This window comes from Phyllostomus discolor, chromosome 4 (assembly GCF_004126475.2).
Source record: "Phyllostomus discolor isolate MPI-MPIP mPhyDis1 chromosome 4, mPhyDis1.pri.v3, whole genome shotgun sequence".
Classification (NCBI taxonomy): domain Eukaryota; kingdom Metazoa; phylum Chordata; class Mammalia; order Chiroptera; family Phyllostomidae; genus Phyllostomus; species Phyllostomus discolor.
The window spans coordinates 103020667-103045852 of NC_040906.2; the positions used below are offsets into that span (position 1 = coordinate 103020667).

A 25186-nucleotide genomic window follows, 5' to 3' on the forward strand; every position below is an offset into this window, starting at 1 on the left:
TATTCCACTGTATGCCCCTCCTCACTTTGTTAAATATTTATTGACCATGGAGACATGAGTTTATTTCTGGGCTCTCTATTCTGTTCATTGGTCTATGTGTCGGTTCTTATGACAGTACCAGACTGTTTTGATTACATCTACCTTTTAATACCATTTGATATCAGGTATTGTGATCCCTCCTATACTGATCTTCTTTCCCAAAATTGCTAAGGCTATTTGGGTCAATTATGATCCATTTAAATTTTTGAAATGTTTGTTCTATATTTGTGAAATATGTCATTGGTATGTTACTAGTGATTGCTTGAATCTATAAATTTCTTTGGGTAGTATGGACATTTTGATAATGTTAATTCTTCCAATCCATGAGTATGTTATATGTTTCTATTTGCTTGTGTCTTCCTGAATTTCTTTCTCCGATGTTGTGTAGTTTTCTGAGTACAGGTATTTTGCCTCCTTGGTTAGATTTATTTCTAGGTACTTTATTTTTCTTGTTGCTATATCAAATGGGATTTTTTCCTAACCTTTTTGTGACATTTCATTGTTGGTGCACAAAAATGCCATCAGTTTGTGAAAATTGACTCTGTATCCAACTGTTTTGCCAAAATCACTTTAGGTCGAGTAGTTTTCTGGTGTTGTCTATAGGAGTTTATATGTACACTATCATGTCATCTGGAAATAATTACAGTTGTACTTCCTCCTTTCCTATTTGGATGCTTTTTATTTCTTTTTCTTGTCTGATTGCTGTGTCTAGAACTTCCAATTCTATGTTGAATAGAAGTGGTGAAAATGGACATCCTTGTATTGTTCCTGATTTTAGTGGGAAAGCTTTTAGTTTTCTCCCATTGAGTATGATGTTGGCTGTAGTTCTCTCATATATGGCCTTATTATGTTGAGGTATGTTCCCTCTACGCCCACTTTGCCAAGTGTTTTTATCATAAATGGGTGGTATAACTCATCAAAGGCTTTTTCCACATTTATTGATATGATTATGTGATTTTTGTCTTTCCTTTTGTTATTTGATATATTATGTTGATTGAATTGCGAATATTGTACCATCCTTGCATCCCTGGGAAGAATCCCACTTGATCATGGTGTGTGATCTTTTTAATGTATTGCTGGATGCAGTTTGCCAATATTTTGTTTAGGATTTTAGTATCTATGTTCATCAACAATATTGGTGTGTAGAATTGGTTTTTAATTGTGCCTTTATCCAATTTTGGAATTAGGATGATGCTGGCTTTATAAAGAGTTTGGGAATCCTCCTTCTTCTTGAACTTTTTGGAGTAGTCTGAAGTTAGGGGTTAGCTCATCTTTAAAGGTTTTGTAAAATTCTCCTGTGGAACTATCCATTCCAGGGGTTTTGTGTGCTGGGAGTTTTTTTTTTTTTTTTTTTAATACTGCTTCATTTTTCTAGCTGTTTTTGGTCTGTTCAGGCTTTCTGCTTCTTCTTCATTCAGTTTTGGAAGATTAAATTTTTTCTAGAAGTTTTTCTATTTCTTCCAGGTTTTCAAATTTCTTGGCATATAGATGTTTGTAATAATTTCTTACAATCCTTTGTATTTCTGTGGTATCAGTTGTAGTATCTCCTCTTTCATTTCTTTTTTAATTTTATTCTTTTATTGTTGTTCAAGTACAATTGTCTCCCAGATATTCTACACAGCAATATTTTCTCCTTTTTCATTTCTGATTTTATTTATTTCGGCCCTCTCTCTTTTTTCCTTCATGCATCTGCTTAAAGGCTTGTTGATTTTGTTTATCTTTTCAGAGCACTGCCTCCTGGATTTATTGATCCTTTGAATTGTTCTTTTAGTCCCTATGTCATTTAATTCTGCTCTAACCTTGGTTATTTCCTTCTGTCTGCTCACTCCAGAACTTGTTTGTTGTTGTTCCTCCAGTTAGTGTAAATGTAGGGTTAGGTTGTTTATTTGAAATGTTTCTGTCTTTTTTAGGTAGGCCTGTGTCACTGTGAACTTTCCTCTTGGGACTCCCTTTACTGTGCCCTGTAAGTTTTGAACTATTATGTGTTGGTTTTCATTTGTTTTCAGAAACTTTTTCATTTCTTTTTTATCTTATTATTAATCCATTAATTGTTTAATAGCATGCTATTCAATTTCCATGAATTTGAATGTTTTTGAGTTTTTCCCCTGAGATTTGTTTCTAGTTTCAGGCCCTTGTGGTCTGAGAAAATGCTTGATATGATTTCAGTTTTCTTGAATTTGTTGAGATTTGTTTTGTTTCCTATTACATGTTCCATGTGCATTTGAAAAGAATGTATATTTCACTTCTTTGGGGTGAAATTATATATATATATATATATATATATATATATATATATATATATATATTGTCTGTTTGATCTAGGGCATTGTTCAATGCTGCAATATCCTTGCTGATATTTATTTGGAAGATCTATCTATTGTTGATAATGTGGTGTTAAAATCCCCTACTATAAGTGTGTTGCTGTCTATCTGTTTCTTGAAGTCCTCCAAGATTTTTCCTATATATTTGAGTGCTCCTGTTGATATATGTTTACAATGATTATGTCTTCATGCTGGATGCTTCCTTTGAGTATTATGAAATGTCCTTCTGTGTCTCTTTTTTTTATGGCCTATTTTGAAGTCTATTTTGTCCGATACAAGTATTGTTACCCTGGGGTTTTTTTCCTATCCATTTTCTTGGAATATTTTTTTCCAGCCCTTCACTTTCAGTCTTTGTAGGGCTTTTGTTCTGAGGTGTGTCTCTTGTAGACAGCATATGTGTGGGTCATGTTTTCTTTTCTTTTCTTTTCTTTTTTTTTTAAGATTTTTTTAAAGAGGGAAAGGGAGGGAGAAAAAGAAATATCAAATGTGATGTTGCCTCTCACACACCCCCTGCTGGGGACCTAGCCAGCAACCCGTGTATGTGCCCTAGACTGTGAATGGAACCAGCGACCCCTATTTTGCAGACTGGCACTCACTGAGTCACACCAGCTAAGATCTGTTTTCTTATTCATTCAGCTACCTTATGTCTTTGACTGGAGCATTTAATCCATTTACATTTAAGGTTATTATTGATAGGTACTTATTCATTGCCATTTCCCCCACTTTGTACCTGTGTTCCTTTCTTGGAGAGAAACATTTTAAAATAGAGAAATAAAGAAGCATACAGTAATGAAGTGAACTAGAAGAAGAGACAGACAGACAGACACAGAGAGGGACTGATAAAGGAAAGGGATTTGCTTGTACTTTGGGGAAGACATAGAAAGCTCTGTCAAGGAGGTATTCAGCCAGGCAATATGAAAAATAGAGACATTTATTGAGGAAGATACAAGATACATTGTCCATAGGATAATGACAGCACAGTCTCCTTTAAGGTAGGCACTTTGAGATGTCACAAGGTTCTTTCAATTGCCATCAACTGCTCCATCGTATTTTTTTGAATCTCACCTATGGTCTGAAATCTCTCCCCTTTCAAAGCTGATTTTAGTTTTTTGGAAAAGCCAGAAGTTGCAGGGTGCCAAATCTGGGCTGCAGCGGGGCTGAGTTACCTGGGTGACTTGATGTTTCAAAAAAAAAAAGAAAACAAACTCTGCATAAGACCTGATGCATGAGTGGGTGTGTTGTGATGAAGCCGCCAATCACCAGTTGGCCAGAGCCTCAGCCTTCTGAATCATCCAGTTTCCGTGGAGGAATGTTCAAGCTTAATGCAAAATTTGATGCAGATTCATTGCTCTACTCACTCAGACGTTTTGAATGAGATGGCCACACAGTACACGTGATCACTCAACAGCATCTACTGCTCCCACTGACTAGTAGAGTGAAGGCATCATTATTCACACACGTGCATTCCAGCCAATTTCCTCAGCTACCAGGTGACGTTACTCAAACCCTTCTCACTATATTAACAATGGCTGAGCTTTTTCTGAACAGACCTCTTAAAAGTTCTTTTAAACAGGTATGGCTTTGTAGTTTTCTGACCACCTTCCAGCAATCCCACCAAGACAGGACCTAAATGGGAAGCCCTCAGAATGGACTACTATGCATCTAGAGAAGGTCTAAGAATAAATAGGAGGGGAAAAAATCAACAAACTTTTAAGGATAATTGATTTGAGCCAATTCTTCCTCTTTTCATTCTATCTTCAAAAAATTTTTTAACACTCCATTTATTTATTTTTAGAGAGAAGGGAAGGGAGGGAGAAAGAGAGGGAGAAAAGCATCAGATGTGCAAGAGATACATTGATTGCAGGCCCCTAACTGGGGACCTGGCCTACAACCCAAGCATGTTCCTTGACTGGGAATTGAACTGGGGACTTCTTGGCTTGCAGGCCAGCACTCAATCCATTGAGCCACAGAAGCCAGGGCTCATATTGTTTATCTTAATATGTACTTATTTAGAAGCCGTTATATACTGGGCTCTATTCATTAAGGCGCAGAATCCTTCTAGGTCCTAGCTGGGGAAATGTTAAATAAATTGTCTCAGGTCTCAAAGCCAGTGAATGATACAGCGAGGAATGGAGCCCATATAGACCATCTCCAGAGTCTGAGCAATAACCACCATGCAATGGCCTCTCTTAAACTAACCCAGGTTCCTGCCAGACACTTTTTTCCTTAAACCATATACTTTTATTGCTGGGTTTATTTAGTTCACAGGACAACATTCTCTGATGTAGGTTATTAGTTTTAAAGAATAGTGTGAAGAGACTAGATTATAGAACAATTTAGGATAAGATATAGGTTATAAGAACTCCAGGCGTACCCAAATAACACTGCCACTAAAAAATGTAATTACCTTTAGTTATTTAAATATTATTTTTTTCAATTGGTAATTTTGTCCCCAACATTTAACTGTATTACATTTCCTCAGGATCAAATCTTTAAAGATAGTGAGGGGGAAAGCTAACCTGACTCAGCAAGGGTTTGAGGGATTTTGTTGAACACAGACACTTGGGTATGAATGCCTGGTAAACACCCTAGAAAAGATTCCTGCTCTTATGGAGCTCACATCCCTCTGGAGGCTGGGTAGGAGTCTGGGACTGTAGATATCTCCAAGATGGTCAACATTAGTTTCTATCCTCCTTGTATGCACATGACATTGCATCATTACTGCAATTCACTTTACTCCCTTGAATCTGGACTGCCCCAACAATTCTTTGACCAATAAAGTATGACAGAACAATTCTATACTGATGCTAGACCTGGCCTATAAGAGAACTGACATCCTCTGCTTTGGTCTCTTACAGTCCTTAGCCACCAAGAAATATGTCTGTATTAGTCTGTTTGAACTGCTATAACAAAATACCAGATTGTGTAACTTAAACAACTGAAACTTGTTTTCTCAGTTTATTTTCTAGAGGCTGGAAGTCCAAGATTAAGGAGTTAGCAGTATCGGTTTCTCCAAGGCCTCACCTCTCTTTTTAGTTTGCAGATGGTCACCTTCTCTCTGTGTTTTCATTTGGCCTTTCCTATATGCACACTCATTCCTAGTATCTCTTCCTCTTTTTATAAGGATACAATCCTATTGGATTAGGGCTCCACCCTTATGATCTCATTTAACCTTAATCACTTTCATAAAGGTCTTGTCTTCAAAACAGCCACATTGGGAGTTGAACCTCAACATACGAACTTTGAGGAAAAACAGTCCAGTCCATAACAATGTTTGACTATTCCACCATATAAAGGGGGCGAGGGACTTCACTGAGCCCATCTTTCTGCCATTGCCTGACAAAAGCATCAGGTATGTGAATGAATAGCAGCCCAACTGCCAGATGGATACATTCCGAGTTGCCAGTCACTGCCAAATGCAGCAGAAGAATCACACCATTGAACCTCAAGTTTTGGGGAAGTCTTTTACCTAGCACGAAATATTTAAAACAAAGGAGTGGCATAGGTTATTGAACAAATAAATATATGGTTACTAGTTGTGACAAGTGCTATGGAGGAAGAATCGAAATACTATGAAAAAGAACAATGGTGCAGGTAGGAATGGCAACCTGAACTGCAAGGGAGAAATTCTTGAGGGACCTGGAGTATGTTGGACCTAAAGATTACAATGCCTTTGTGAGCTCTGAAATGACTTCTCTTTCCTTTCTGTGCTAAACTTCATATGCATTCTTTGCAGATGATCCACTCTCTCCAGAATCAGCCTCTCATAAAACTTTCTCTATCTTTCCGACACTACAACAATTTCTTCCTTCTTTTAATATCTTCAGAGCTTACACATTATAGCATCTTATGTGTGGATGTTATACACATTAGCATCTCCATTTGTATATTGAATAAGAAATTGTCTATATTATAATTTTAAACTCTTTAGGGTAAAATATACATAAAGTACACAAGATCTCAGTAGAGAACTTAATAATTTGTTACCCTCCAGATAAAAATGAAGAATATTCTCAGTCCCAAAGAAGGTTCATGCTTCTCCCCATTAAAACCCACTCCAAGAGGTTACTGAGAAGAAATTGCTATTTCAAATTTTTAGAAATGATTAATTTTGCCTGTTCTTGAATTTCATATAAATAAAATCATACAGTAAGCACTTTTGTCGGGCTTTCTTTTTCTTTTACTCATTATGTCTGTAAGAATCATTCTTATCTATAGCAGTAGTTCGTTTTTTTTCTGAGTAGTGATTCACTGAATGAATATATCACAATTTATTTAATAATTTTGCCATTGGTCAGTATTGAGTCGACTTCAGTTCTTGTCTATTATATATAAACCTGCTCTGGACATTCTTATATATGTCTATGGAGTGAACCATTTCTTGGAGTGAAAATTGATGGATTACAGCACAGGTATATGTTTTGTTTTTTAGGTAATGCCAAACAATTTTCCAAAGTAATTTCCTCCTGTGCCTTTGCTTATGTTTTTAAACATTTATTCATTCCCATTCAACACCAGTTTTTTACACTCTTTTATGGTAGAACAGAAGGGCTATGTCAGTTCCATTTCCTATTGGAAACATTCCTCTTGTAGTCCCTCTTCTGTACTGGTGTAAACTGACTGCTTTCTAAGTAGTAGGCACCCTGGAGCTTGTCTTCACCTTCTCTTGAGTTAGATTCTCTATTACTGGATTGCACATTTTACTTTTGCTAAGTTTAACTTCCTGTTTGGTAGAACAATTCCTCAGAAGCTTTCTGAGAAAGGGGATATGGAAGGTAAAAACTTCTTGAGAGTTCGAAAAACTAAAAATGTCTGTTGGCACTTAATTGGTAGTTTGGCTGGGACCAGAAATCCAGTGTGGAAATTATTTTCCTTTATGGAAGTGATTAAGTGATCCCTTCACTGTTCTCCAGCTTTCAGCGTTGCTGTTAACCAGAGAGGAGAGGGGAGGGAATTTCAGGGAGAAAGGGTGAAGGGTTCGCAGGAACAAGTATAAAAGACACATGGAGAATAACAAGGGAGGGTAAAAACAGGAGGGAGGTGGGGAGGGCTGGGGGGGTGGGCTAGGATGGGGGGAAGCAGAAAACTGTATTTGAACAACAATTAAAATGAAAAATAGGAAAAAAAAAGAAGAGAGATGCCTTTCTGATCCTTAATCCTTCATATACAAGCTTTTCGTTTTCTCTCTTTTAGGGTTTTCACTTTAACCCTAAGGTTCTGGTATTTCACAATGTGCTTTGAGTAGGGCTTTCGTCACATGTTAGGCAAGACATTTTGGTGAGCCTTTTCAGTTCTGGAAAATAGTCTCGGGTTATGGCTTTATCTCTTTTCCTTCATCGTCTCCTTTTCTCTTCCTGGAAGCCTTGGTGGCATACCTTGTACTATAACACCCTTTATTTTTTAATCGATTCTCTCTTACTTTCCATCTCCATCTCACACTTTCTAGGAGATTTCGACAACTTTATTTTGAAATTCTTTTTAAAAAAAATTCCTGACATCATAATATTAATTTTAAGAACTACCCATTTCTCTCCTTCCACGAATACAATATCTTTTATTTCACTGAGGATTTAATTATATATTTTTTTAACCCAGGTACTTAACATCGAATGAGTTTTGCTTTGATTCCTTTTCCTGCCTCCTGTCTATATTGTTCCTTGTCTTTATTGTAGAAATATTTTCTTAAACATCATATTTAAATTTAGGAACACGCGATTGTGGAAGCTCTGTGGGGGTGGACCAAGCTTGTACACTGGAGTGTCTTGGAGAATCGCGTGGAGGCCCGGCCATTTCTTCCAGGGATACTTAAATATTAATGTCTACAGTTTTTTTGTGGGGTTTTTTGTTTGTTTGTTTTAATCTCTGGGATCAGTTTCCACTGACATGCCTGAAATCAATGTTCCCAATTTCTGGACCGCAACTGAAGCTCGCCTGAGCTCCACCTCCCGTCTCCTCACCCCCACCCCAAGCTCTCCTGAGTTCACCCCATCCTAATTTCGTGGAAGTGTTGTATTTCACTAAACCAGTCCCTAGTGCCAAAAAGTTGGGGACCGCACCTTATATCTCCTGCCAAAAGTAGACGGGGTGAATCTGTTTGGAGTCCTAAGAGGCTGGTGGTTGAGGACCTAGGCACTCGGACTCCTGGCCACACTCGCTGCGGGCACAGTCTTTCCAGTGGCGCGCTCCGCCCTCCCCTGCCTCGCTTGCTCGCTTCTCAGGGTGGGAGCCCTTTACGGAGTCAGGTCCGGTGGCTCCGGGTACGCGGCTTTGTGTGGTGTGGGAGGGAAGCCTCGCTCCATCCACTCAAGTTCCTGACTCTAGTGAGAAACAACATTTACATTCCCGTATCTTGAATAAAACTCAAGCTGTGAAAAAATTTAATGACTTATACAGGGAACATATTTATCGCAATAGAAAATTTCACCAAATGGGGGAAGCCTCCTGCATGCTGTCAGGCTAGCCGGGTGATCTAGGACACCAGATTCTCACCCTTTGTGCCTACCGAGAGGGCTTCTATTGGAGCCGAGTGTTCGGGTCTATCTCTGATGTGGGTGTTACTCCTGGTTATCCTCAGTTAGTTCCTCACCCATTTCTGTTTGTTTTCATTCTTCTCTTTACCTTTTTCTTTTCCATCCTAATGACTGACTCTCAATGAGGTCACTCCCTTTCGTTTTCCGTTTTGGAGGCTACTTAATAACGTATCACGTTTTGTTTTGTATTCTGGTTTACTCATTAAATGCGCGTTTCTGAAAGCTTATTAATTACCCGGGTGCTCCTAGGAGAAAAATTACTCTGATGGAATAGAACATGCACATTCACTAGGTGATGGCGGGGCAGTCCTGAAGTTACAGGCCAGTATGAGGGCTGCAGTATGTGGTCAAAAGTGGAAGTATTGGGATCCATAAAAGGTCCCACCGAGATTTGAACTCGGATCGCTGGATTCAGAGTCCAGAGTGCTAACCATTACACCATGGAACCTCGCACATTTGCAAAGGTTAACATACTATCCTAATATATCTTTAGTTCCATTTTTGTTTTTGTTATTAAATATAAGATACATAAAGTATAATTGAAAGAGAAATGATGTTTTACATGAAAACTCTCCTCTTCTTCCTGTTAAAAAATTAATTACAGGTTTGTTTGTTTGTTTGTTTGTTTGTTTTTGTGGATCTCAGCCATTTTCAGCTGCGGGACAAAGGGAAAGCCCCACAAAGAGTGGAAGGTGGGTAGGAGGGAGTTTTCTCTGAATGTTCTCACCGATCTCCTTTCCAGGTATTTTTCCTTGGATGTCAGGGGCCAGGCAGGGACCTGACCCAAGAATATCGTTAATTATGGCGATTTTGATTTTTGCCTTTATTTCCGAACCACACAAAGGCAAACTGGATTTTAATCTCACCATTCAAATGGGGGATTTTACCAATATAAAACTATAATGCCTTTCTACAGCTTCAATTACTCATGCTAGGGTACCTGCAATTGCCTCTAGAGCAACCTTGGAGTTTCTTAGTAATTCCTCCTTAGCTGTAATCTTGGACTTGAAATTTTAAAAACTCCAAAATGCCTTAAATGCAGGAGCAGGTCTCATTCCTTTTTGACACCAGGACATCTGAACTGTAGTAGAAGCTAAATTAACGTTTGTCACATGAATGCACAGATAAAAGGATTATGAACAAAGGAATGAAGGAGTTAAGGAATACTCCGTGGGATGGCCCAGCATGTTTCTGAAGGTTTCTTTATCCTATGCTCAATAGGCTAAATCTGACAACTTAAAAGGAAGACTGTTACTGCTCACCCTTTCTTTTTTCTTTTTCTTTTTTTTTTTTTTTTTTTTTAATTTTCAGGTCCTAGTGAGGCAGCAGATAGAATAGAAAATCCTAACAGACTCCTGGTCAAGATGGAGGCACAGGTAAGCACACCTCAACCCCACACACAACAATAGCAAAAAACAGAACTACACTACAAAACGAATACCACCCAGAATTGTCAGAAAATCAAGCTGTGTGGAAGTTCAGCAACCAAGGATTTAAAGAAGCTACATTCATACAGATGAATAGGAGGGGAGGAGACACAGAGAGGTGCAAAGAAGCAAAGAGAGGCACTGGGTTGGGAATGTGTGGTCCCACATCTACCTATGTATAAAAAATGGGAGGGATACCTCAGGAGCAAGGGATCTCAGCCCCAATGCAGAACACCCAGCTGAGCGTTCCAGTGCCAGGAAGATAAGTCCCCATAACTTCTGGCTGTAATAACCAGTGTGGGTTGGGAAGGTGGAAGAAACTGTGAGATTCTCAAGAAACTCCTCTTAAAGGCCCTACAAGGGACGTAGGATGCATTTAGACCACCCACTCTGGGATTCAGCACCAGGGCAACAGCTGGAAGGGCACCAACGGCATATGGGGAGAAAGTGAAGTTCGAGTGCTGGGTGACAGCTTCCTTTGGGCAAAACTCCAGAGGCCAGGCAATACTGCCCTATTGCTGCCCCCCTCAGCCCTCCCACACACAGAGCCAGAGAGTGGTGACATGGGTTGCTTCACCCTGGTGATTACCTAAGCCTCCCACCCCCCATACAACTTAACAGGTGCTCTTTTCTCCATTAGGCCACAATACTAAGGGAATTAAAGCAGCTCTACCGAATACACAGAAACAACACAGGAAGGCTGCCAAAATGAGGTGACAAAGAAATATGACATAAATGAAAGAACAGAACTCCAGAAAAAGAACTAAATGAAATAGAGATAAGCAACCTATCAGATGCACCATTCAAAACACTGGCTATCAGCATGCTCCAGAAACTCATCCGGAACTTCAACAGCATAAAAAGACCCAGGCTGAAATGAAGGTTGAATTAAGTGAAATAAAGAAATATCTACAAGGAACCAACAGTGGAGAAGATGAAGCTGCAAATCAAATCAATGATTTGGAACACAAGGAAGGAAAAAGCATTTAATCAGAACAGCAGAGGGAAAAAAGAATTCAATAAAATGAGAATAGGCTAAGGACCCTCTGGGACAACTTCAAATATACCAACATTAGTCTCAGAGAGGTGCTGTAAGGAGAAGAGAATGAGTGAGAAATTGAATACTTATTTGAAAAAAATAATGAAGGAGAACTTTCCTAATCTGGTGAAGGAAATAGACATACAGGTCCAGGAAGCACAGAGAGTCCCAAGCAAGATGGACCCAGAGAGGATTACACCAAGACATATCATAAGTAAAATGCCAATGGTTAAATATAAAGAATCTTAAAAGCAACAGAAGTAGATAGTTACCTACAAAGGAGTTCCCGTAAGACTATCAGCTGATTTCTCAAAAGAAACATTGCAGGCTAGAAGGGACTGGCAAGAAGTATTCAAAATGTTGAAAAGCAAGGACCTACAGCCTAAATTACTCTATCCATCAAATCTACCACTTAGAATGGAAGGGCAGATAAAGTGCTCCTGAGACAAGGTAAAACTAAAGGAGTTCATCATCACCAAGCCATTATTGTATGAAATGCCAAAGGGAATTATAGAAGAAAAAGAAAATCAAAACAATGAACACAAACATGACAATAAATTCCCAACTATCAAAAATTGAATCCAAATAACAAACTAAGCAAACAAGTATAACAGGAACAAAATCATAGGTATGAAGATTATTTGGAGTGAGAGTTACCAGCTGGAAGGGGGACAGGGAAGAATGGGGGGAAATGTGCAGGGATTAAGAAGCACAAGTCGGTATGTATAGAATAGACAGGGGGATGTTAAGAACAGTATAGGAAATGGAGTAGCCAAAGAACTTATGTGCATGACCCATGGACATGAACTAAGGGGATGACTGCTGGAAGGAATGGGCTTACTGGGTGGAGTGGACAAAGGGGGAAAAATTCAGACAACTGTAATAGTATAATCAATAAAATATATTTTAAAAAAAGAAAATCTTGTCTTGACTGGTGTGGCTCAGTGGATTGAGTGCCAGCCTATAAACCAAAGGGCCACCAGTCGATTCCTAGTCAGGTCACATGTCTGGGATGTGGGCCAGGTCCCCAGTTGTGGAGGTGTGAGAGGCAACCACACATTGATGTTTCTCTCCCTCTCTTCCCTTCTCTTTAAAAATAAATAAATAAAATCTTTAAAAAAGAAAATCCTGAGACAATGCAGCTGTCATCAGTCACCATCCTAATTTCTAAGAATACCTTGACACCTGATAATAATTAGTATTGTGGTTTCTTCACTGAGTGGGCAATCTAGGAGGATTGTAGGAAGTCAGATATATAGGAGCTTAAGTAAAAACCCTATAAAGCCTGTACCCCTTCAGTAGAAGAAAGCCATTTCCTGGCCAGAGATGGCTGACTCCCATGTCTTATTACTTTTCTTAATAAATTTCCCACTTGTTTTGCTTTACAATATCTGTGTGGTCAGTCCAATTCTTTGTTCTCAACCTCCAGAAGCCTGGATACCATCTCCATCTGCAATAGTTTGGTGACCCAGCCAGGAGAACTTCTGTGAAAATAGAAGTCCTTCCACCTTCCCTGGTAGTTGGAGGATACTTTCATTCTCTTTGTCTCCTTTATGCCTTGGGACACCCTGGCTCCTTGAAGAGAATTTGCTGCTTTTGTGTGGCATGGCTAGGGCAGTTAAAAGCCAATAGGGCACTTGCCACATTAAAAGATTCTCATGGGACTATTACCTGGTCATGGATCATGGTTACAGACTAGCTCCCCACCAGGCACAAGACAACATTCACACAATGAGGTACAGTGTTTAACATAACATCATCCCTTCCCCACAGCTTTCCATGCAGGACTATTATAACTCTTGGAAAGGATTGCCAGGTGCGCATCCCTTCTTCACAAGCCAACCATATTCTGTCTAAAGCTTGCTTCACCCACTGACTCTCTATTTTGCACTTGTTCCCTGTAAATGTTTGCTACATTTGCTGAACATAGGTCAAGGATGGTGAGCACTTTAAGATCCTTTGGAAGCTTTCCCAACCAGGTTAGGTTTGTAAAATAGATAAACTAAAACACTCCTGCCCCTGTGCAGGGGGATGAATTATGAGGAGGTGAGCCAATCAATTATGAGAGTAGAGGAGCAGAGCAAACTTGCTGAAGTAACACCATGATTTAGTGTTTATTAGCTGGGGTGAAACAATGCTTTAGGAAACCTGTAAATTATGATAAGTTCAGAGAAATAACACAAGGAAGAGAATCCTACTCTCTTCCATAACAGGCTGGTTGAGAAATTCAGGATACATACTAAACTAGATCCATCCTCTGCAGAAGGTCAAATATTAACAGGGCAACATTTCATTAGCCATTCAGCACCAGATAATCATATGAAGCTTCAAAAATTACAAATGGGTCAACAGACTTCTATGGCCCAACTAACAGACACTGCCTTCTTGGTTTTTAACAACTGAGACTTTGAGGAAAGGAGGAACAGATCCAGTATAGGAAAAAGGGGGTGGAATGGCAGGCCACATTAATAACACTAGCTGTTAGCAGCTCCATTAGCAATGCCCAGCCACTTCAAGGTAACCTGGAAAAGCCACAAAAATGCCAAGAGCAAAATGATCAAACATGCTCTAAGTGTAAACACCCTGGACACTGGGCAAGGGATTGCACTAGGTCATCCCTAGGGCATGTGCAATGTACAAACCCTGATCTCTGGCACTGGAAAATAGATTGCCCCCATTCCTAGAGTGGAAAGAGGTCATCACCAAAGGCCATGGCAACACTTAAGGACAGAGGGTGCCTGGGAACAGATTAGCCACAGCCTACACCAGCATTTCGATCTCTAACGAAACCTTGAGTAATCCTTGATTAACATGTAAGAAAATTAACTTTCTTGTTGCTTCTGGAGCTACTCACTCTGTCCTCAATTATACACTGGACCTCTCTCCTCTAGTTCAATTAATATTATAGGGGTTGAAGGAAATCTTGAACTTGTCTTTATATACCCACAGTCACCTGTTAATTTGAAAGCCAAATTTTTAAATATTCTTTCCTAATTATTCCAAAATGGCTTATACCATTGCTAGGATGAGATCACTTGGCCATATTGGGGGCCATTCGATGTTTCAGGACGTCCCTGTTAAGATCTTTAAAATTTTGTTAGCCAATAAAAGACAATTAGAAAATGACATCCTAGAACAAATTTCACAGAAAGTAAGTCCCCTAGTTTGGGACTCTGGGGTTCCCGGAAAAGCCAAAACTACCCAACCAGTTCAAATTTGTTTAAAGCCTGGGATAGCTTATCCCCATAGAAAACAGTATCTTATTAAATGGGAGGCCCTTAGAGGGTCTGCAGCCCATCATAAAGAAATCTGTAACACATGGCCTGCTAGTACCCTGTTAATACCCATGGCAATACTCCAATCCTCCCTATTCTTAAACCAACCCCCTTAGGGAGAGGGAGGTTTATTCTTAAACCTCCCTCTCCCTAAACCATGGGAGTATAGATTGGTCCAGGATTTAAAAATAGTTAACAAGGCTGTTGTTTTCCTCCAACCTCTTTTAGCCAATGTTTACACCATCCTCACTCAAGTATTGAGCTGTACTCAGTAGTATACAGTACTTAAAAGATGCATTCTTTTGTATCCCTGCAGACCCAGATTCACAATAGTTGTTTGCATTTGAGTGTACAGGCCCCAAAACAATGACCCATCAACAGTATACCTGGGTAGTACTACCACAAATGTTTAGAGATAGCCCTCATCTGTCTGCAAGAGCATTAGAAAAAGACCTAAGGGAATTAACAATTATAAGAGGGAGCCATCTTACAATATGTAGATGATATCCTAGTCTGCAGCCCCTAGAAAGAAGCCTCACATCATAATACTACAAACTCTGAACTTCCTTGGGGACCCGGGATAGCAACTCTCTAAGAAAAAGGTCCAAATTACCAGATAGAAAATAAACTATTTAGGATATATCCTAACCCCATTATCTAGACAACTGTCACAAGAAAGAATAAAAGCAATCCCTAAGTTAACACCACCCACTACGAAACAACAATCCACTCTTTCTTAGAAATGGCTGGATATTGTAGAATTTTGGCTCCAACCTTTGGACTAATTGCAAAACCTTTCTATGAAGCCACTTAGGGACCAGACAACAAACCCATTATATGGAGAAAGGAACATGATCAAGCTTTTAATAAAATCAAGCAGGCTCTAGGTGAGGCCTCTGCCCTAGGCATCCCTAACTTAAGCCTTTCTCTTTATACATAGCAGAGAAGTAGGGAATAGCCTTAAGGGTCTTAGTCCAATGACAAGAAATCAAGCCTCAAACAGTTGCACTGAAGCTAAGAAGCTAGACAATGTAGCAACCAGGTGGCCTCCATGTCTAAGAGCTGTTGTTGTTACAGCCATGTCAACAGAGGAGGTTTGCTAAATTAACTCTTGGGCAGAAGTTAGAGGTCTTAACTCCATATTAGATACAATGAGTATTAGAAATAAAATGGCATCTCTGGCTAACAGGAAATAAATTGACCAGATCATGCCCTTCTGGACAATCCAGAAGTAAATGTAAAAACCTATAATACCTGAAATCCAACCTCCTTAAATATATATAGAATAATTTCCATACTTGACTCATTCCTGCTCAGAGATTATTAATCTTACCTATTCCAGTAGGCTGACTTACAAATCAACACTTGGAAAACTCTGATGAAGAGTGGTTTGCTGATGGAAGCAACTTTGTACAGAATGGGTAGGGAAAGGCAGATATGCAGTTGTTAGTTTATATGACACCATTAAGACACAACCCCTTCTACCCTCAACCTCCGCCCAGAAGTCTGAAATTCTCGGCCCTTACCCAAGCTCTTATTATAGGACAAAGAAAAAGGATTCACATCTATGCAGATTCCAAATATGCCTTCCTTGTTCTGCATACTAAAGTTGCCATATAGAAAGAAAGGGGGTTCCTTACTGTTAGATATTTCCCTCATTAAACATGGACTGGAAATTCTAAATCTATTGGAAGCAGTTAAGCTCTCTAAACAAGTGGCAGTAATGCATTCAAAAGGTCGCCAGGAGGATATGTGCCCTATCGCCAATGGAAATTGAAGGGCAGACAAAGAGGCAAAGAAGGCAGTACTAGGAACTTCCAAACAACTGATCTTATTGTCCTCTATGAACAGTTCGAATTCAAGCGCAACTATACATCTGATAAGATATCTTGGGCTTTGGATCAAGGGGGCATCCATGAAGGATCTCGGATATACATTGGCCAAAAACTCTTCCTTCCCAGGCCTCCAAGTGGAAATTTTTAAAGGCTTTGCATTATTTCTTCCACATAGGAAGAGATGCCACAACAACAATGCTTAACAAGTCATTTGCAGGCAAAGGACTAACAACTACCATAAAGAATATTTGCCAGGCCTGCACCCTTTGTGCCTATAAGAACCCTGAGGGAAAAATTCTTTTCCCCACTGTTAGAGCCTATTCAGTGAAGAGGGACCTATCCAGGTGAAGATTGGTAGATTGACCTTGCCAAAATGCCTCCCTGTAGAGGATACAAATACTAATTAGTCCTGATAGATACCTTTACTGGATAGACTGAGGCTTTTCTTACAAGGGCAGAGAAAGCCACAAAAGTAGCAAAACCCCCCTAAAAGAAATAATACTCCAATTTTGTCTCCCACACTGCCACAAAGTGATAATGGGCCATCCTTTTCATCTAACATCAATCAATCTCTGAGGCTGTAGACATGAAATATTACCTTCATTTTACTTGAAGACCTCAGTCCTTTGGGCAGGTAGAACAGGCAAATCACACCTTGAAAAAGGCATTGGCAAAGCTCTGACAAGAAACTTGAGAATCAGGGCCTCCCTTAAGGTCCATACTAGACTCAGTCCATTTAAGATGCTATATGGCAGGCCTTTCTTAACTCTAGATCTGATACTTGATGCAGAGACCCATCAAGCAATTACGTATATAATAAATTTAGGAGAGTTACAAAAGGCACTATCAGGAATACGGAAATAAGATCTTATCTGCTCCCAAGGGAAAATTCCAGGTCACTGTTTCTCCAGGGGATTAGGTACTTCCCAAAACTTGGAGAGAGGGGTCCCCTACAGATCAGCCTAGACCTATTGGAAGGAACCTACTAGGTTGTCCTAAATAGTCCCATGGTTATAAAGATGCTAGGGGCAGGTTGGGTCCATATTTCCAGAATAAAACCAGCAGATTCTCTCCTGAGCCAGCAGAAGAATCCAGGCTCCACTTATACTTCTGAACCCTTAGAAGATCTCAAATTCATGTTCAAGAAGAAGCAACCTTAAAAATAAGTCAATATAAAACCTGTTCTTGCTAACAATCTCCACACTTGTTACTACTTCTTGGGTCAATACTCCTTTCTAAATTACCCAGGATTTTCTCTGGGGCAATGCTTTAAACAATTGCTGGGTTTGCCACCATCAACCACAATACAGTGGAAGGCATAATAAAGAAACAAGTCAATCACACCAACTTAGCACCCAGACCTAGGCCAAGACAGAGAATCTAGGAGGAATATCTCTAACAGTACTTAGGGCCAAGTTAATTAACACATAATCTAGCCTCAAAGTACCCTTGCCAGCCCAGAAAACTGAGTGGACTTTTAAATAGATTACTTATTAGCCCAGGGGGCTGGGGTCTGTGCTCCAGCTAATACCTCTTGATAAACTCATCAGGGCAAATAGAAACAAGTACTGACAAAAATATTACAGCAAGCAATGTAGCTAAAAGGATTGTATCCCAGAAACTGGGAAACTATCTGGGATACCATTAAGGAACACATTCCCTCGGCAACTTGTTTTTTTACCTCTGTTGGTACTTATTAATCTTTGGCCATTGCATATTTAACCTGTTGGTTAAATTTATATCTTCCAGACTTGGTTTTCAAACAATCCCTGGGGAATCACATGCCAACATTTTACAACACCCAGCATCTGTGCTGGTCTCAGGAATTCCCTCCCAACCACTAGATAAGATAGGGTGAGAGTTTCATGATTCATCAGGCAGGGTCTACTGTCCCATTCCAGCAGGAAGTAGATACAGAAGATCAACCATCCTCCATCAGCAACCCAAAAGTGAATTTTTGAGAAACATATCTCTCAGAGGAGGTTGAGGCAGAAGATAGAATAGAAAACACTGAGACACTGCAGCTGTCATCAGTCACCATCCTGATTTCCAAGAATCACCTTGTGACAATTGATATTAATCAGGACTGTGGTTTCCTCCCCAAGTTGGCAATCAAGGAGGACTGTGGGAAATTGCATGTCTAGAAGCTTACACAAAAACTCTATAAAGTCTGTAATGCTTCAACAGAAGGGAATAATTCCCTGGCCAGAGATGGCCCATTCCCATGTCTTGGGAAGTGTATTTTCCTTAATAAAGTACCCACTTGCTTTACTTTACAGTATCTGCATGGTCAGTCCAATTCTTTATTTATGACCACCAAGAGCCTGGACCCCATATCCATTTGCAACACTTTGACTTTGGAATTAAATATTTTAGCATAACTTTCATTATGACTGTTATTGAACAGCAAGTGGGTCTTTGCTGCCCACTGCCATCCTCTAGGAAAAATTCTAGTGGCAATATTTTGTTGATAAAAAAAGAGTTTTTATTCAAAAGCTACACAATTTGGGGGCTTCTGGTTAAGATGGAGGTATAGATAAACACAACTCACCTCCTCACACAAACACAGCAAAAATTACAATTAGACTACAAAACAAATATCACTGAGAAATGTCAGAAAATTGAGCTGTATGGGACTAAGCCCATATTGTGTATCAAAAAAACTGTTTGCAAAGATAACAAGAAAGCAGTTTTTATGACTGCAGGACTGATGACTACTGGACTGAAAATTAAACACATTGTTTACAATTAATATGAAACTAGAAAAGTCAGTGTTTGTGCTGCCTGTCACTACCAGAACCAATAGGTAGAGACAAAGATTCAATTTTTATAGGCACATTATTCAGATGACCAGTGATCTTAGAAGACGGTGGGTTATATAACCTCAAAAAACACCTTAATATCTCATTTCAAGCCAAACTTTTTATAAGGAGAAGAAAGGGCAGGTAAGTAGTTTAGGAAAAAAATTAATTGAATCAGAATTGCAGCCAGGTGGTGATTTTCCTAGTACATCTTTTTCATGGATCAACTATTCTCTGGAACACAATGGCTCAGATAATATCTCCATTGCTTGCAGACCCCGTGGGGCACAAAGGTTGAATTGCTTGTCAACCTCCTGGACTTTGTGCCCATTCATTCCTGTTCTGGGAATAACAGCTTTCCACCTGGATTAATCACTTAAGCCTATCAACTAAGGATAAAGCCTTTAACTCTTTTTTGTTGTTATTGTTATTACTTTTTAGTAGCTCTTTATTGTGGGAGATTGTAAGAAGAAAGAGGAAATATTTCTAGAGTGTCTCTCTTTTTATTTTAGTTGTTGTATTGTTCAAATACAGATGTCTGAATTTATTGCTCACAGCTCCCCCTGCCACCCAGGCATCCCCACCTCCCTCCCCTGATACCACCCCATTTGGTTTTGTCCATGTGTCCTTAACAGCTGTTCCCGAAAACCCTTTCCCCCTTTCTCCCTATAATCTACTCCCACCCTTCCAGTGGTTAATATCAGATTGTTCTTAATGTCAAAGTCTTTGGTTATATTTGCTTGCTTGTTTGGTTTGTTGATTAGGTTCCACTTAAAGGTGAGATCATATGGTATTTGTCTTTCATTGCCTGGCTTATTTCACTTAGCATAATGCTTTCTAGTTCCATCCATGCTGTCACAAAGGGTAGGAGCTCCTTCTATCTCTCTGCTGTGTAGTAGTCCATTGTGTAAATGTGTCATAGTTTTTTGATCCACTCATTTGCTGATGGGCACTTAGGTTGCTTCTAGTACTTGGCTATTGTAAATTGTGCTGCTATGAACATTGGGGTGCATAGGTACTTTTGGATTGGTGTTTCCAGGTTCTTAGGGTATAATTCCAGCAGTATAAATGTTGGTCAAAAGGCAGTTTTATTTTTAGCTTTCTGAGGAAATTCCATACTGTTTTCCACAGGGGCTGAAAGAGTTTGCATTCCCAACAGTGCATTAGGGTTCCCTTTTTTCCACATCCTCTCCAACACTTGTTTGTTGATTTGTTTATGATGACCATTCTGACTGGTGTGAAGTAGTATCTCATTGTGGCTTTAATTTGCATATCTCTCATGGCTACTGTTGCTGAACATCTTTTCACATGCCTCTCTGCCTTCTGTATGTCCTCCTTGGAAAAGTGTCTGTTCAGGTTCTCTGCCCATTTTTTAATTGGGCTGCTTGTCTTCCTGGAATGGAGTCATGTGAGTTCTTTACATATTTTGAAGATCAAACCCTTGTCCGAGGTATCACTGGCTAATATGTTGTCCCATATATATAGTTCTCTTTTCATTTTAATGCTGTTTTCTTTAGCCATGCAGAAGCTTTGCATTTTGATGAGGTCCCATTTGTTTAGGGGACATACTGTGGAAAATATCGCTGTGTGGAACATCTGATATTTTCCTGCTTATGGTTTCCTCTAGGACTGTTATGGTATCATGGCTTATATTTAAGTCTTTTATACACCTTGAATTTATTTTGGTGTATGGGGTAAGTTGGTGACTGAGTTTCATTTTATTTTTTGCTTGTAATTGTTCATATCTTCCAACACCATTTGTTGAAGAGGATATTTTAACTCCATTTTATGCTTCATCCCCCTTTGTCAAGTATTAATTGACCATAGAGACTTCGGTTTATTTCTGGGATCTCTATACTGTTCCATTGGTCTATGTGTCTCTTCTTCTTCCAGTACTAGGCTGTTTTGAATACAGTGGCCTTGTAATACAGTTTCATATCTGGTATTGTGATACCTCCTACTTTGCTCTTCTTTCTCAAAATTGCTGCAGCTATTTGTGGTCATGTATGTTTCCATATACACTTTTGAAATGTTTTTACTATATCTGTGAAATATGTCATTGGTATTTTAATAGGGAATGCATTGAATCTATGAATTGCTTTGGGTAGTATGAACATTTTGGTGATGTCAGTTCTTCCAATCTATGAGCATGATACATGCTTCCATTTGTGTCTTCCTTAATTTCTTTCTTCAGTGTTATGTAGTTTTCTGAGTACAGGTCTTTTACCTCCTTAGTTAGGTTTATTCCTAAGTACTTTATTTTTCTTGTTACTATATTAAATGGGATATTTTTCCTGATTTCTGTTTCTGATATTTCATTGTTGGTATACAAAAATGTCTTTGATTTCTGAATATTGACTTTGTATCCTGCTCTTTTGCCAAATTCACTTATTAGCTCGAGTTTTTTTTTTTTTTTTGGTGAAATCTATAGAATTTGTAATGTACATTATCATGTCATCTGCAAACAATGACAGTTTTGTTTCCTTTTTTCCAATTTGGATGACTTTTGTTTCCCTTTATTGTTTGATTGCTGTGGCTAGGATTTCCAATACAATGAGGAACGGGAGTCATAAAAGTGGTCATCTTTATCTCATTCCTGATCTTACAGGGAGAGCTCTAAGTTTTTGCCCATTGAATATGATGTTGGCTGTAGGTCTCTCGTATATGTCCTTTATTGTGTTGTGGAATGCTCCCTCTGTTCCCATGTTGATGAGTGTTTTTATCATAAATGGGTCCTGTATACATGCTTTTTATGCATCTACTGATATGATCATGTGATTTTTGTCTTTCCTTTTATTTTTGTGATGTATTATGTTTATTGATTTGCAAATATTGTGCCATCCTTTCATCCCTGAGATGAATCTCACTTGATCACAGTGTATGATCTTTTTAATGTATTGCTGAATGAGGTTTGACAATATTTTGTTGAGGATATTAGTACCTATGTTAATCAGTGATATTGGTCTGTAATTTTCTTTCTTTTTGTGTGTGTGTCTTCATCTGATTTTGGCATTAGGATGATGCTGGTTTCATAAAAAGAGTTTGGGAGAATTCCATATTTTGGGATTTTTTGGAATAGTCTGTGAAGGATAGGGGTTAGTTCTTCCTTAAATGCTTTGTAGAATTCTCCTGTGAAACTGTCTGGTCCAGGGCTTTTGTGTGTTGGGAGTTTTTTTTTTTATTGTTGCTTCAATTTCATCAGATGTTATTGATCTGTTCAGGCTTTCTGCTGCTTCTTCATTCAGTTTTGGAAGATTGTATTTTTCTAGAAATTTGTCCATTTCACCTAGGTTTTAAAATTTCTTGGCATATAAATTGTTCATACTTATTTCTTACAATTCTTTGTATTCCTGTAGTATCAGTTGTAATCTCTCCTCTTTCATTTCTGATTGTGTTTATTTGGGTCCTCTGTCTTTTCTTCTTGATGAGTCTGCTTAAAAGCTTGTTGATTTTGTTTACATTTTCAAAGAACCAGCTCCTGGATTCATTGATCCTTAGAATTGTGCTTTTAGTTTCTAGGTTGTTTAATTCTGCTCTGATCCTGGTTATTTCCTTCCTTCTACTTGCTCTGGGCTCTTTGTTGTTGTTCCCCAAGTTCTTGTAGGCATAGGGTTGGGTTGTTTATTTGAAATTTTCTATCTTTTTTAGGTAGGGCCTGTATCACTATGAACTTCCCTCTCAGGAGTGCCTTTGCAGTGTCCCATAAGTTTTGGGTTGTTTTGAGTTCATTTTCATTTGTTCCCAGAAACTTTTGATTCCTATTCGTTCCTTGATCTCCTTCTTGACCCATTCATTGTTTAATAGCATGATATTGAATCTCCATGAGTTTGAGTGTTTTTGAGTTTTTTCCTTGAGGTTGGTTTCTAGTTTCAGTCTCTTGTGGTCAGAGAAAATGCTTGATATGATTTGAATTTTCTTGAACTATATAAGGTTTGTTTTGTGTCCTATCATGTGGTCTACTTTTGAAAATGTTCCATTTACATTTGAAAAGAATGGGTATTTTGTTTCTTTACGATGAAAGGTCATATATATATTCATCGTACATATATATATGTATATTTATATGTATATATGCATATACGTATATGTGTGCATATATATGTATATATATAAAGTCCATTTGATGTAGTATATTGTTCAATACTGCAATATCTTTGTTGATATTTTGTTTGGAAGATCTATCCATTTTTGACAATGATAAATCCCCTACTATAAGTGTGTTGCTGTCAATATCTGTCTTGAAGTCCTTCAAGATTTTCCTTATATGTTTGGGTGTTCCTTGTTCTATGCATATATATTCACAATGTTTATGTCTTCTTCATAGATTTTTCCCTTGAATATTATGAAGTGATTTTCTGGGTGTTTTTGTATGGCCCTTGTTTTGAAGTCTATTATGTCTGATATGAGGACTGCTATTTTGGCTTTTTTCCCTGTCCATTTGCTTGGAATATTATTTTTCCAGACCTTCACTTTCAGTCTCTGTAGGTTTTCTGTCCTGAGGTTGGACTCTTGTAGGCAGCATATGTGAGGGTCATAATTTCTTATCCATTCAGCTATTCAATGTGTTTTGATTGGAGAATTTGATCCATTTATGTTTAAGGGTATTATTGATAGGTACTCATTCATTGTCATTTTACTTCCTTTGTACCTGTGTTCCTCTCTCTCTCACTCTGCCTTGCTGGATACAGTAGTCTTGGTTGCAGTTTTTTGTTTTTTATTACTTGGAATATTTCTTGCGAATCCTTTCTGGCTTGAAGCATTTCCATTAAGAAGTCGCCTGCAAGTCTTACAAGGCCCCATTGTATGTTACTTCATGTTTATCCCTTGCTGCCTTTAAAATTCTCTTTTTGTCTTGGAATTTTGCCATTTTAATTAAGATGTGCCTTGAAGTGGGCCTCTTTGGGTTCCTCTTGATTGGAACCCAAAGACTGGGAAAACACCTCTCTGTGTTTCCTGGATTTCTGTGGCTTTTTCTTTCATCAAATTAAGGGAGTTTTCCATCATTACTGTTTCAAACAGGTTTTCTATCTCTTGCCCTTCTTCTCCTTCTAGTATCCCTATGCTACAGGTATTTTACATTTCATGTTTTCCTACAGTCGCCTTAATGCCTCTTTATTCTTCGTGAGTCTTTTTTTCCTTTTCTTGCTCTTTCTAGGAGTTCTGTTTTAACTTGTCACCCAGGTTGCTGATTCAATCCTCTGCTTCATATAGCCTGATTTTGATTCTTTCTACTGTGTTCTTCAATTCATAAAGTGTATTCTTTATTTCCTCTTGACCCTTGTTGATAGTTTCAATTGATTTTTCATGTTGATATAATTTGCACTGAGTTTATTGTAGTTTCCCTGTAGTTTTGGTAATTCTGTGTGAGCTCATTGAGCTTCCCTGTAACCATTGCTTTGAAGTCAATATCTGATAGTTGAGTTGCCTCTATTTCATTTAGCATTCTTCCTGAGGCTTCCTTCTTTCCTTTCATTTGGGGATTGTTTTGTTTTCTTCCCATGATTTGTAAGACTCTTCTTGTTAGCCTCTGCTTCTTAAATTGATCTGTTCTGACTCCCTGGGTTTGTGGTGTGAACTTCTATGGTAGAAGACCCATGAGATTCAGTAGTGCAGTCTCCTTGATCTTCTGAGCTTGTTGGTCTTAGGCTGTCATTTATGTTGGCTCTATGGATGTCTTTGCATTATGATTGTTGTTGGGTCTGTCTCTGGTGGGTCCTTCCCTCCAGCTGGTTAACCGAGGATTACTCCACCCAACACATCCTGTATTCTGTTGTGCAGGTGTTGACAGGTTGTGTTGAAGCTTGTTCTTCTGTGCGTCAGAGGTTTTGAGGCTTCTCTCTCACTATTGTTCACTTGCTTGTTCTGGGCATTTCTCCACTGTTTAGTTGTAATTCCAGATTCATCCTGGGTGGAGGGTAG

General features: G+C 38.8%; 1 non-coding gene across 1 annotated transcript; it reads right to left on the reverse strand.

The window, feature by feature from the left end:
- Window positions 1-9266: 9266 nt before the first annotated feature.
- TRNAQ-CUG lies at window positions 9267-9338 on the reverse strand. The gene has a single exon. It is a non-coding gene; the product is annotated as a tRNA-Gln (tRNA).
- Between the last annotated feature and the right edge of the window lie 15848 nt (window positions 9339-25186).